This window comes from Dendrobates tinctorius, unplaced genomic scaffold (assembly GCF_039654945.1).
Source record: "Dendrobates tinctorius isolate UK_male_01 unplaced genomic scaffold, ASM3965494v1 ptg000070l, whole genome shotgun sequence".
In the NCBI taxonomy this organism is placed as follows: domain Eukaryota; kingdom Metazoa; phylum Chordata; class Amphibia; order Anura; family Dendrobatidae; genus Dendrobates; species Dendrobates tinctorius.
The window spans coordinates 59511725-59522857 of record NW_027361738.1 but is presented as its reverse complement, the minus strand read 5'-3'; the positions used below and the strand labels follow the sequence as shown (position 1 = coordinate 59522857).

Genomic DNA, 11133 nt, shown 5'->3' with positions numbered 1-11133 from the left:
TAGAGCTTTTTGGGCAAATGCATCAACATAGAGTTTACAGGAGAAAAAAAGAGGCATTCAAAGAAACAAACACGGTCCCTACAGACAAACAAGGCGGAGGTTCCCTGATGTTTTAAGGTTGCTTTGCTGCCTCTGGCACTGGACTGCTTGACCGTGTGCATGGCATTATGAAGTCTGAAGACTACCAACAAATTTTGCAGCATAATGTAGGGCCCAGTGTGAGAAAGCTGGGTCTCCCTCAGAGGTCATGGGTCTTCCAGCAGGACAATGACCCAAAACACACTTCAAAAAGCACTAGAAAATGGTTTGAGAGAAAGCACTGGAGACTTCTAAGGTGGCCAGCAATGAGTCCAGACCTGAATCCCAAAGAACCCCTGTGGATAGATCTAAAAATGGCAGTTTGGAGAAGGCACCCTTCAAATATCAGGGACCTGGAGCAGTTTGCCAAAGAAGAATGGTCTAAAATTCCATCAGAGCATTGTAAGAAACTCATTGATGGTTACCGGAAGCGGTTGGTCGCAGTTATTTTGGCTAAAGGTTGTACAACCAAGTATTAGGCTGAGGGTGCCAATACTTTTGTCTGGCCCATTTTTGGAGTTTTGTGTGAAATGATCAATGTTTTGCTTCATTCTCTTTTGTGTTTTTTCATTTAAGACAAATTAAATGAAGATAATAATACCAAAGAATTTGTGATTGCAATCATCTTCAGGAAGAAACTGAGTATTATCTGACAAAGCAACCCCAAAACATCAGGGAACCTCTGCTATGTTTGACTGTAGGGACTGTGTTTTTTCTTTGATTGCCTCTTTTTTTCTCCTGTAAACTCTATGTTGATGCCTTTGCCCAAAAAGCTCTAGTTTTGTCTCATCTGACCAGAGAACATTCTTCCAAAACGTTTTAGGCTTTATCAGGTAAGTTTTGGCAAACTCCAGCCTGGCTTTTTTATGTCTCGGGGTAAGAAGTGGAGTCTTCCTGGGTCTCCTACCATACAGTCCCTTTTCATTCAGACGCCGATGGATAGTACGGGTTGACACTGTTGTACCCTCGGACTGCAGGGCAGCTTGAACTTGTTTGGATGTTAGTCGAGGTTCTTTATCCAACATCCGCACAATCTTGCGTTGAAATCTCTTGTCAATTTTTCTTTTCCGTCCACATCTAGGGAGGTTAGCCACAGTGCCATGGGCTTTACTCTTCTTGATGACACTGCGCACGGTAGACACAGGAACATTCAGGTCTTTGGAGATGGACTTGTAGCCTTGAGATTGCTCATGCTTCCTCACAATTTGGTTTCTCAAGTCCTCAGACAGTTCTTTGGTCTTCTTTCTTTTCTCCATGCTCAATGTGGTACACACAAGGACAGAGGACAGAGATTGAGTCAACTTTAATCCATGTCAACTGGCTGCAAGTGTGATTTAGTTATTGCCAACACCTGTTAGGTGCCACAGGTAAGTTATAGGTGCTGTTAGTTACACAAATTAGAGAAGCATCACATGATTTTTCGAACAGTGCCAATACTTTTGTCCACCCTCTTTTTTATGTTTGGTGTGGAATTATATCCAATTTGGCTTTAGGACAATTCTTTTTGTGTTTTTTCATTTAAGACAAATTAAATGAAGATAATAATACCAAAGAATTTGTGTTTGCAATCATTTTCAGGAAGAAACTGAGTATTATCTGACAGAACTGCAGGGGTGTCAATACTTTTGGCCACAACTGTATATATAACACCCCATACACTGCTCGCTGTATACTCCTCTCACACCCGGTGCCTCCCGGTCTGCGGCCGCTGTCCTCTCTCATGATGACGTCTCCTCATATACCCCGCTCCCGTATATGATCCGCCCCGCCCTCGGCTGTAGCCCGGAAGCCTCAGGTCTCGGGGCCGCGCCTGTGGACTCCGGCATTATCACTGCTGCGCGGGCACGTAGTGCGGGAGGATCAGGGAGGACGAGCCACAAGTGCAGGCGGCGGTGTCCCGGGTCGGGCGCAGGAGCGGGCATCACCGGGGTGAGTGACCCCGCAGGCGGGGAGGCCGGACCTGGCGGCTGCAGACTCGGCAGAGAAACTTTCTGGTTGAGGAGTGTGAGGAGCCCGTGGAGAGGGGCAGGTGTGCAGGGACCGGGGGAGCGGCCGCGCGCGCCTCTGTCTGCGCCCTGCTCTGTGGATGGAGAGATGGTGGCTGGGGGCAGTGAGTGCAGCGGGGTCTGTCCTGCTGTCAGGTGTATGCACACTGGTGAAGGGTGGGCATGGTGTCTGCAGCGTGCACAGAGGAAGGTGGATGGGTGGGGAGCTCCTGATTTCACCTTTTGGGGGTCTCCTTGCCCTATTTTTCTTCCTGTCTTCAGCCAGACCAGGCTTGTATTGCATCTTTGCACTATGGAGTGACTTTTGGGGTTTGAGCCTCCTTAATTGTGGGAGGTCTGACATTGGAGCGACTTGGCTGGAGCTGGGCACCTTGCAGTGTGGTGGTTGTTCAGCTTTGGGGTCTTTACCTGCCAGTGATGAGATGGGTGTGCTGGCCGCACCTGGGGGCTGTGTAGGAGCTTCCCCTATAGGGGCCAATAATCGCCCACTTCTATCAAATCATAGAAATGAAAACTAGGGTCTGTTTCAATTAATGTATCAGCTTGAAAATAAAATCCCATATTAATATAGAATATTTTAGAATTGCGTTTTAATTACTTTTAAAACTTTTTTTTTTTTATTCTCACCTCGTCACTTCCACATCCCTGATGATGGCGTCTCTAATTGTCCTTTTGTGCATTGTGTACCCGAGCCTGTCGGCCTGATAAGATGGATATAATAACCCTTGTTGTTTCCAGTCCTTGTTGGATGTTTTGCATTGATGGATCTGTAATTCTAGAATAGTCATGTTTGGTTTTGGCCTTAAAGGGGTGTTCCACTACTTTTTTTTTTTTTTTTTTTAAAGTTGATCTGTCAGTAGGTTCCACCCTCCACAGCCGTGTATATGGGCATGTAGGTCATGGAAAGCTGAATAAAATGATACCTTGACACCTGAGATCTGATCTTATACCAGAGAAATCCACTTTTCTTATATGTAAATGAATTAAGATCTATAGGCCAGGCGTAGATCTTCCTGAAAATCTGCCCCCCAAGATTATTATAAATGAAAGGGAGAGTTACCAGTGTGAGACATGTAAGTAACCCAAAACAGAAGAACTGAACTGTCTCCTTACAAACATGTTTGCAGCTGCAGCTCTCACAGCTCTGCTGTATTACAACACTGATTGCCTGTGAGCTGGTAGTTGAAGCTTAGAGAATCTTGCAGATGTCAGGTACACACGACTCTGCGGTGAGAGCAGAGAGCGGCCATCACACTGGTAACACCTCCTGCTATTAAAGTCTAAGGGTACCGTTACACCTAGCGATGCACCAGCGATCCCGACCAGCAATATGACGCGGTCAGGATCGCTGGTGCATCGCTAGGTGGTCGCTAGTGAGCTGCCACACAGGCAGATCTCACCAGCGACATCGCTGGGGACGGGGGTCGCTACTTACCTGTCAGACGAGGCGATCCTGCGTCCTCCCGCCCGCGTCCACACGCTGCTCGTCGTCACAGCAGGAAGCGCCGCAGGAAGTGACCGACGAGGAATGGTCCAGGAGCGTCTCGCGCGATCAGCGATAACCAGCGGGGAAGCCGGTCGGAGGTAAGTATCACATGCAGCAATATCGCAGTGTGTAACGGGGGCTTAAGAAGGTAGATCCTCATGCATATCAGTGTCCGGCCCATAGTTCTGGTCAGCTTTTCCATATAAGAAAAATGTGTAATTCTCTGGAATAAGACATCAGATGGCAGATATCAAGGTGTCATTGTCTTCAGCTTCCTATGACCTACCTGGCCACATGACTTAGAAGGGTTGATCCTACTGACAGACTCCCTATAAGACCTGGGACACCCTAGCGTATCATATCGGATGCGATATTCTAATGAGTCAGCTCCAGCTCTGCTGCGAGTTTGAGCCGAGTGTCAGTGCTCTGATCCGCCCGCATTAGAGGATTGTAGCACAGCCGCGGAGGAGACGGAGAAATGTTTCTCCATCTCCTCCATTGCCGACGTCCGCGGGAATCGCACTGCTCTCGAGTGAAATCCGATTCACGGATGTGATCGCAGCACGCTGAATCTGCATGAGAAAATAATCGCAGATGTGGGTAACATCGGGCTAAGTGCTATCAGATTTATTTTATTTATTTTTTTCATCGGATTGCACACATTCGATTGCGTTGTGAGTGGGAGTGAGCCCTAAGGCTGATTCTTCCCAGGTCTCCGCAGGTTTCTCCTTCCTGGTCCTTCTTGACACACATTAAGTGACTACTTTTTAAAAAATACTTTTTTAATAAAAGTTAAATTGGACAACCCCTTTACAGGGAACCTGTCACCAGAAAAAACACTATTAGCCTGCAGATATGGGGTTAATCTGCAGGTTATTAGCGTTATAATGTTGCCCGGCGCCTGCACGTAGCCGAACGCTGCAGGGAGAAAATAAATGTTCTCCCCAGCAGAGTTCCGGGTTCACTCACCGCTCTGAGTATACAGAGAGACGGCTGTAATCGCACCCCCGGCCCTGACTGACAGCCGGCCCCGACTGACAGCCGGCCCCAATGCCGTCACAGGCGCTGGTTCAGTCACTGTTCTATATTTTCGGAGCAGTGATTGAACCGGCGCCGTCTCCAAGACTCAAACTTGAACGCTGTCGGAGAGAATAAAGTTAATTTTCTCCCTTCAGTGTTAGGCTAAGTGCAGACATTGGGTGTGCTAGTAACGCTATTAACCTGCAGGTTAACCCCGTATCTGTTCTTGTGACAGGTTTCCTTTAGTTATGATATGGGGGGACAATGCCGTACCATATGTCTATGCCAAGTTTCTGGTTCCTTCGTACAGCAGCAGATATTCTAGTTATATGGAGGGTGGGTGCGCTACTTCTCATCAAGTTTTGGTTTCTTTCGTTGCTTGTTCACGGTGGTGTTTTCTTCCATGGAGACATTATAGCTCTGTTCCCGTAGATTAGAGCTCTGTCTCATTGGGTGTTAGTTCATAAGCGACTAAACTGCTGCACACCTCTGCAGCGAACCTCCCCTGCGGCAAAAATAAAATCCAAACTCAATTTGCAAAATTGGCTCTGAAAATCCCACTGCATATATTGACATGCTGCAGGTTTCAATTTACTTCTTTTCTCTGCAGCACGTGCTGGAGATTCTGTGAATTCCCATTCAGAACAACACTGATACTGCACTATGCAGTGTCTGGTTTTTTTTTTTTTTCCTCTTGCAGATCCGCTGCTTATACAGTTGAGAATTCCCTTAGGATAAATGTGGACAAATGCAGATTTCCTGTGGATTTTCTGAATTGATTTGCACGTGGAAAATCTGAGGCTTAAAGAAAACCTGTCGGCAGGATTTTGCCTACTGTGTTTGAGTGACTGGTCACTGATCTGCCAGTGACCTGCCTCCTATTTTAAATATTGCGCCAGTGCCTACGTTAGGTCTTCAATAAAATGGTGGCGTCGTTGGTGCGTGCGTGGTTGCATCCATATCGGTCACCAATAAAATGGCACTATCGTTGGTGCATGCGTGGTCATTGGTGCGTGCATGGACAGTCGCATCCATATTGGTCTCCAATAAAATGGTGCTGTCGGAGCCTGCGCAGTAGCATCCATATTGGTCTCAATAAAATAGTGCAGTCCTTTGGTTCGTACATGGTTGCATCCATATTGGTCACCAATAAAATGGTGCCATCGTTAGAGCATGTGCAGTTGCTTCCATATCTGCCACCGATAAAGTGCAGCTGATGGTGCATGCACGGTCGCATCCATATCTTTCTCCAATAAAATGGTGCCGTCGTTGGAGCAGTCGCATCCATATCGGTCTCCGATAAAAATGGTGCCGTCTTTTGGTTCATGCGCAGTCACATTCATATCGGTCTCCAATAAAATGGCGTCAATATAGCCATGTCTGGTCTTATCAAAATCCTGCTGACAGGTTCTCTTTAATGCAGCGCCAACTATATGTTGCTGAAAACCTCCGCACAGAATTAGACATGCTGTGCAGATTTTAATATTGCTGTGACATTTCTTTGTGCAGAGTTTAGTCTCTCCTCTGCGGCACATACACGGCCCAATGTGCATGCAACTTGTGGATTTTGCTGCAGATAACTGTACTACATGTGATTTAGCAAACAGCAGGTATGTGGCTGAAACTTCTGCTACAAATCGGTGCGTTACGCCTAATAAGCAGCAGACTTTCCGTACGCAGCGCCGCTTCAGCAGTGATTGCGGTGGAGTATCTGCACGGAATCGTAAAGGGCCACAAAGAAATGATCCTTAATTCCTCTTGTGAAGAGGAGCTGAAAAATACAACTGTCACATAACCCCGCACAACGCTGTCTACCAGCCTGTAACTTGAGTGGGTGGTCCAGACACCGGGAGGTTTGCATGTTGTCTTTGGACATTGAAGGTGGCACTCCCCGGAGATCAGGCTTCTGATGATGTCATGGAAGACAAATCCTGAGTGATACCTAATCCTGCGATTCTATTGAAGGTGATAGATATCACTTGGATGAAATACAGGGTCGGTAAAATGACAATATGTGCATTGTGCCTGCGCCGATACACAGGGATCTGGAATAATAAGTGCTTGTCATGGTTGGGTAAGATCAGATCATCAGTTCCTCTTTGTGGGCGGATCTAGAATAAAAGTTTAGTTTGTTCGTTCTGGAGAGAATAAAGCCGGTGTAGGTGTGAGATCATCTATCAGCCGGTGTAGGTGTGAGATCATCTATCAGCCGGTGGGCCCCATACACAACGCACTGACCGGCAACAGGGTATGACCGCTGATTGGTAACTCTTTACCGACTGGTCATTTAAGTGCCTGTTTACACAGTCACGGCAGCGCAAGTCCTGTTTACACCAGACAATTCACTGTGGAATAGATCATTTCACCTGATGAACAATTTTTCTCCATCACGTGATCGGCAGCCTATTTACACTGGAAAATAATTGTGAAACACGTCCAACGATTAGGTGCATATTGGTCAACCCATTCATGACTTATTTATTAAAAGTACCATTACATGTAGAATAGCAATGTCGAAGCATTTATTCTTCGGACTTTGTGCCGGTTCTCTCCAATTCCTCCTGGAAATGTATGTATGAATGGGTTAAGTGGTGTTATCATCCCCATGTTATTTCGGAATCTTTTTATGCAAAACCCAATCAGTGATGACTGTGTAGGAATGGAAACCCATAAGCCGTGCTCACACATGGAAGCCGCTATGTGCAGAGGAAGCCCTGCCCCTGGGGTTTTTCAAATAACTGTCCGTCCAATTTTGCCAGTACCGTAATTTTAACTTATTTTTTTATCGCCAAACTGTACTGCTTTTCCCGGCCATGTTTAGGTCGCGCAGTTTTGTAGGATTATCATGAATTAAAGCTATTTGTGAGCAGTGTGCGACGGTGGATATGGCCAAATGCCACCACTTGATGGTATGAACGTACTGTGGAGGTGGATCCAGCTGTCGGAGATATATCTGTGCTTTATGTCCACAATCGCCGGCCTCATGGCTCGTGCCGGAACGCCATTGCTACGTTGCACTAAATGATGCCAGTAAGTGTGGCTACACTGGCTCTAGAGAAGACATCTGTAATTACTAATTAGTCGCGTGCCATCGCAGGGGATAATTTATCTTCTGATTCTGAGTCATTATGTGTGACAAATCACAGATGCTTGGAAATCCATAGTATGAGTATGTGTACGAGCCCTGATGTGCAGCGCGGTGTATCCTAATATTTTATTTTATAAGAAAGGGGCGCTATCAATACCTGGGAACACTATCACTCCAGGCTAACTTATCTACTATGCGACATTGACGCTAACAGCGTAGGCAGATGTACGAGTCTGGAGTCAACGCGGTTTTAGACTCGATCTATCCATCTTTTAGCTTAGAGCAAGAACTACTGTAGGTCTGTACAGATTGTAAAGAGAATCTGTCCAAGTTTTTGCTCCCCATCAGAAAGTGGCATAAGGTAGTGGCAGAGACCCTGATTCCAGCCATGTGTCACTTGGCTTCTTGCTATAGGGCCACATTCACACACAGGTATTTTGCTTAGTATTTAACATCAGTATTTGGTCCACTCTTGGTTTTGTCTTACAATCAAAGGGAAAGTAGAATAGAAACACGTCACCACTCCTGTGTTTTTCGCCCATTCCTGGCTTTGGCTTACAAATACTGATGTTAAATTTCGCAGTGTGAACGTAGCTTGAAGCTCGGTTTTATCTGCTGGAGCTCTGTTATTGAAGGTCTCTGGATATCCCTGTCCTCCACTTTGGCAGCTTTCTTCCTATGCACAGTGACATAAGGCTGTCAGTGATAAGTGGTGATAGAGGAGTGCTTAGGAAGCAACCCAGGGGCAGACAAAAATGTCAGGTCTCCACCGCAGCTCCAGCCAAAAACCTCCAATGGAGGATAGGAGCAATGAGAAAATGGAAACGGTCTTAAGAGCGCAGGAAAGAGACTCAGACAAGAGATGGGGTTAAACCTTGTCTGAGTCTCTTTCCTGCACTCCTAAGACCGTTTCCATTTTCTCACAAGTCAAAGGGCAGTGTCACACGTTAGTGTCTCTGGTACGTGTAGTGACAGTTTTCTCACGTACCGGAGACACTGACACACATGGACACATTCTAATGAATGTGTCTATGCAGATGTCAGCGTGTTTTCACGGACCGTGTGTCCGTGTGTAAAACACGCTGACATGTCCATTTTTGTGCAACAGCACGGATCACACGGACCCATACAAGTCAATGGGTCCGTGTAAACACGTACCGCACACGGATGTTGTCCGTGTGTGATCCGTGTGCGTTTTTAAAAGTCAAAGGGTTAACATTGAAACTAATTTTACCAAAACACTGACAGCATACGGATGGTACACACGGACATACAGATGTCACACGGATGGCATACGTATGCACACGGACACGGATAGCTCCGGTACCGGTATTATCTGGACGTGTGAAACTGCCCAAATGTGGAGTGAGTGGACTAGTGGAGCTGAAGCAAATAAAACTGTGATATTATCAAAACTACAGCAAGGCGTCCAATAAGTAACACCGCACCGAAATCAGGGTGTCTGTCCCTATTTTATACTGACACATTGAAAAGAATAATCCTGGTTAAATTCACTTTAAGGCTGAGTTCACACGTGGCGTTTTTTTCCGTTTCCACGGCGGTTTTAACCGTGCGATTTTGCCGCGAAAACGCGAAAAATAAGCATCACATGCATTCCTATGGGATTCCGCAATGCTGTGCTAATGCTGCGGTTTTTACCGCGGCGGAATCGCTTCTCGGTAAAAACCGCGGCATGCTCATTAGTTTGCGGAATCGCGGCGATCCCGCACCCATAGGAATGCATTGTTCCGCTTATTTCCCGCATGTGGCTGTTCACACCATGCGGAAAGTAAGCAGAACAATTGCGGATGGTACCCACGGTCCGGAGGAGAGGAGACTGTCCTCCGGGCTTTGGGTACCATATCCCTGTAAAAAATAGAATTTAAAAATAAAAAATATTGTTATTCTCACCCTCCGGCGTCCCGCGCAGCCTTCCCGCTTCTCTTCACGCTCTCGTTCCCAGTAGTCCTTTGCGAAAATGCCCGCGATGACGTCCCTTCTCGCGGGATCGCGACGTCATCGCGAATTACCGCGAGACGTCGCGATCCCGCGAGAACTGATGTCATCGCGGGCATTTTCGCAAAGGATTACTGGGAACGGATGCGCGGGACGTCAGAGGGTAAGAATAACACTATTTTTTTTTTTTTTTTTTTACATCCTATCTTTTACTATTGATGCTGCATAGGCGGCCTCAGTAGTAAAAAGTTGGTCACACTCGTCAAACACTATGTTTGATGAGTGTGACCAATCTGTCAATCAGTTCTCCCAGCGATGCTCCAGAGCGCTTGGAGAACGCTAGCATTTTGCAAGCTAAATACGCTTGCAAAATGCGATTTTTCCCGCCGACTGGAATTCCGGAATTCTTGTGGTAATTTCCGCGAGAGTTCCGGTACGTGTGCACTTAGCCTCAAGGGAAGCTGTTACTAGGTTCAGTGTCCAGTTTTTTTATTTTAATTTCCCCTTTTCCTAAATAGAAATAAAAATCCACCCTACAGTTAAAAACATTATTTTCCTTTTTATTTTGTGCCAGTTTTTATGGTCTTCACAAGGGGGTGTGGCTCTCAGGATCCTCTGGGGAGTGCCTTTAGGCTGGTATGCATTATTACCATGTGAGCCACACACCCTTAGGAAAGATGAGAAAAAGTAGCACTAAATTAAAATGGCTCAAACCTCTGGAACCTTATGGAGGGATTTAAATAAAAAAAAAAAACCAAAAAAAAACCTGGAAATAAAACAAGAGCAAAAACTGAACATTTTTGACCTGGTGAAACCTATAGATCTTCTTATTTGCTGAAAGCAAACAGATCTGTTGTGGAAGTAAAACTGTTGTGTACCCGAAAGGACGTTTTCCTTATACAACTAATAAACCTACTTGATATGAAACAGGAAAGTCTATAAAGTAAAGGCCAAAGTTATGGCTGAGGTTCAGCTGAAAACTAGGCCCACAAGCGGCCTGCAAGTAAAAAATGCTGTGTAAAAGAAAATGCCGTGTTATGTGTTGTCCAGCACAGAATGATGGCCAGTATCCATGGATTTTTATTTTTTTTATTTTGTGATTATTTTATAAATAGCGCGGTTTAAAAAAAAAAAAAAAAAAAATTAAAAAATAAATAAGAAAAATCCACAAGTTCTACATCAAAAGCGAAAAAGTAAAAATACCAGTTTGTTGTATGCGATAACATGGCTATAATCGGCGGGGCCCTTAGAAACCTTACAGTTGTGGCCAAACATTTTAAGACCACGCGTCAATGCTTTTCTGTGTGAACATGCTCTGCCCGATGAAATGCTGTTTTAGGCTATGTGCACACCTTTAAGTATTTGCAGCAAACATTTCTGGACCAAAAAACTGTCTCTCGGCTGGAAAAATGCTGCGTAAACTGTGGTTTTTGATGCATCCCCCCCCCCCCCTTTTTCAGAAATGCTGAAAGAATTAGATTTCAGAAATCTCATTTACT

At 45.6% G+C, this 11133-nt stretch overlaps 1 protein-coding gene across 1 annotated transcript in view; it reads left to right on the top strand.

Annotated features, from left to right (window-relative positions):
* Positions 1 to 1847: 1847 nt before the first annotated feature.
* Positions 1848 to 11133, top strand: part of SVIL (supervillin) — a 239617-nt gene continuing 230331 nt past the window's right edge. The window contains exon 1 of the mRNA XM_073581705.1: positions 1848 to 2007. The gene's annotated coding sequence lies outside the window, so the exon portion shown is untranslated. The remainder of the gene's footprint in view (positions 2008 to 11133) is intronic.